At 44.1% G+C, this 3,318-nt stretch overlaps 2 non-coding genes across 2 annotated transcripts; both read right to left on the bottom strand.

Moving 5' to 3' along the window:
* On the bottom strand, positions 1 to 164 carry LOC115071976. The gene has a single exon (XR_003851043.1). It is a non-coding gene; the product is annotated as a U1 spliceosomal RNA (small nuclear RNA).
* Positions 165 to 921: 757 nt separating this feature from the next.
* Positions 922 to 1,085, bottom strand: LOC115071977. The gene has a single exon (XR_003851044.1). It is a non-coding gene; the product is annotated as a U1 spliceosomal RNA (small nuclear RNA).
* Between the last annotated feature and the right edge of the window lie 2,233 nt (positions 1,086 to 3,318).

Raw genomic sequence — 3,318 nt, 5'->3', positions numbered from 1 at the left:
CAGGGGAGAGCGCGAACGCAGTCCCCCACTACCACAAATTATGCAGTCGAGTTTCCCACATTTGGGGAAATCGCAGGGGTCAGCACATCCGGAGTGCAATGGATAAGCCTCGCCCTGGGAAAACCACCTTCGTGATCATGGTATCTCCCCTGCCAGGTAAGTATGAGTTGGAGAAAGCCCAATGCTACCTCACCCTCATCTTCGACACACTAATCGGTCGTGGTCACTTTATTTCACGTTCCTTTGGCCTTCTTTTAGAAATTATACAGCTTTGTAACATGACTCAAATGAATGTACAACCTTTAGAGACTTGCTTGAAATACTCCGACACAAGAAACGTACTAGAAATGCACAATAGCCCAGGTCTATCTGCATATCCCCGCCCCTTTTAGTGATGTCTCCCAGCTTCAAGGTTTTCTCCTTCCGTTCCTTCCAGGATGAAACTCCCTACTATCCAGATGCTCAAAACATTAAAAAAAAAAAATTTTGCTTGCATCTTCTGAAAAAGTTTTGCAATGGATTTATTTATTTATGACATCTGAGGAGCTACCTTGGGAAAGCAGCAAGATAGGCTGCTTTCGCTTTTCAGTATCGCTGCTGCATTTACAAAATCCATTAAATCCTCCCTCTGTTTCCATTTCCCCAAATAGCACAACTAAATTTCCCCCAAATAAAGAATTCTATCAACCACCAGGTTTCTGTGAAAACTAAATCTATGTAAAATATCGAGATGTAAGTTGACTCTTTGTGGGGCTGAGGTGGCTACCAGAGATTTTCGATACTCAAATCTAGTGGTTTACAATCTAATCTCATGTACGTAAGTATGACCAAAGAAAAAAAACCAAGAAAGCAATTTTAACTAGAGTTGGCTACCGTCATGTCATGCTCCCCAACTGAACTCATTTTTCAAAACACCATAATCAGGGGAGAGCGCGAACGCAGTCCCCCACTACCACAAATTATGCAGTCGAGTTTCCCGCATTTGGGGAAATCGCAGGGGTCAGCACACCCGGAGTGCAATGGATGAGCCTCGCCCTGGGAAAACCACCTTCGTGATCATGGTATCTCCCCTGCCAGGTAAGTATGAATTGCTGGAGAGGCCGCCACTGCCCACTACTGTGGAAACCACTCTTAGGTTCCGGTCACTTCTGAACCGCCTCCAAGTGACCTTCAACTATATATTCTCTCCAAAAAAATCTAAAAATTCTCATACTATATCTTAATATTTGTGAAAAGCTTACACATTTCCAGGGATTTCCAGGGAATGTATTCCCAGAATGCACTGAATCTTTAATTTACATACTCCACCTCCTCAGTATCACATCATGTGCAAACCTAGTTGGTCACAATGCGCAGCTGCATTTTCTTTGCCTGTTCTTTTCTGCGCAGGCTTCCAAAATCCAGTTCCTTTCTCTTGCTCGCTTTGACGCAAGTGACACCGGACCCCTGAGACAATGGACATGAATGGGCTCTTAATTGAGAAATGCTTTTTCGGGATATCAACATCCCATATCAGCCTAGCATTTTCTTCTATTCCAGTAAACAGCAGGGTACGTTAGCAAGTATTACATAGAGTAGGATCTTGGGAATGATTTTTTGTTGTTGTTGTTGGTTTTGCGATGTTGGGGATCCAAACCACCAGCCCCAGGCATGCTAGGCAAGCGCTGTAACACTGGGTCACGAGTGGGAATTTGGGATTCCCTAGTGTACTGAATCTATCGTTCATACTGCACGACTTTAGTTAAGTGAGATGGCTCAGCAGGTAAAGGCACTTGCTCCCAACCCTGACAACTTGAGTTCAATTCCTATGATCTACATGATGAGGAAAAAAGAACAAATTTTCCTCTGCCTTCTACACATGCACTGTGGCATGCATGCACCCACACTCACGCACCCAAAAATAATTATTTAAAAAATAATTATGAGTCCAGCAGCAACCTAATAAAAACCTTACTAAAGGAGAAAAATTAGCTTATATTTATTGAGTGCTCCAATGCCTCTGCACTTTACACTTTCAATTTTTCATTTATTTTTGGGGCTGGAGAGATGGCTCCGAGGTTAAGAGCACTGGCTGCTTTTGCAGAGGACCCTGGTTGGGTTCCCAGCACCCACATGGCAGGTAATAACCATCCTTAACTCCAGTTCCAGGGAATCTGATGCCCTCTTCTGGCCTTACTTTATGTGTATGTGTTTTGCCAATGTGAATATAAGTGACCACATACCTGCAATGTCTATGGAGGCCAGAGCCATCTCTCCAGCCCCTGTACTTCACATTTAATCCTCACACCTTTGAGGTAAAAACTGGAATTATCCCCATTTCATTGATAAAGCATGAGTTGTATTGCATAGACTCTGCCAAAAGAACCTGTCTTTGTTTTTATTAGAGTGCTTATTTGGACTCTGAGGTCAGTGAACTTATGTTAGAAATGACCATGTCCACCCCAAGTGCTGCACTATCAACATGCCAAACAAGATGTTCCTGTTCGTGCAATAGTGGCACATCTAGTGTATGTACAACCAGCAAATTTTCGATTGGATATAATGTAATGCCCACTCCTAGAGGTAGAACACACATCTAGTACTGTAGACCAGGCCAACCGCCCCCCTCCGGTGGCAGGGAAAAATATAGACCCCAGTAGGAAGCCACTGCAATTGTTTTGTTAGATGGATGTGTTGCACCTGCTGAAGTACTGTCCAAGCATTTGTGTTTATGCCCATAGGTTATTATAGCAGCCATTGTTTAGATGTTCTTGCTTCTTGCTGTGGTTTTATAGTAGATGGAATCCCACTGACATGGGCCAATAGCCCATGGAAAACAGATAATGCAGAGACCCAAAAGTTCAGTGCCTTGTCACAATGGAGGGAAGATCATCCCACACCTACCACCCCCTCCAAGGCTCAGGGACTTTTGCAGATGAGGTTGGCAGAAAGAATGTAAGAGCTGGAAGAACAGGTGGAGTGTTACCTGGAAGTGTACTCTGCTATGCCAGAAAGCTATAGTCACACCTCCTTCCCATGCTCATCAAGGAGTCAAGGGGGCAGTCAGTTACCCCTCCCACCCAATCAGTCGACCTTAGCAGCAAGTGAGGGAAGGGCTAAGGATATATAAGCTGAGATTGCCATGAGACTGTTGGGAAGTCACAGGATCTATATTTGGGTGTGGACTTTCCACTGCAGCCATAAATGAGGGGGTATCCACTCTTCTGTAAATAAACCCCCACCCTATGCTCTGTTAGCAAGCCCAATAAACTAGGATTTCAAAAACCAACAAAAACAAAACTATGTGCACCACCATACACCATACCTGGCTTTCGTCTC

The sequence above is a fragment of the Nannospalax galili genome, unplaced genomic scaffold, assembly GCF_000622305.1.
Source record: "Nannospalax galili isolate Female #2095 unplaced genomic scaffold, S.galili_v1.0 scaffold879, whole genome shotgun sequence".
NCBI classification, from domain to species: domain Eukaryota; kingdom Metazoa; phylum Chordata; class Mammalia; order Rodentia; family Spalacidae; genus Nannospalax; species Nannospalax galili.
Note: the sequence above shows the minus strand (reverse complement) of the source record. Positions and strands in the feature narration are given on the sequence as shown.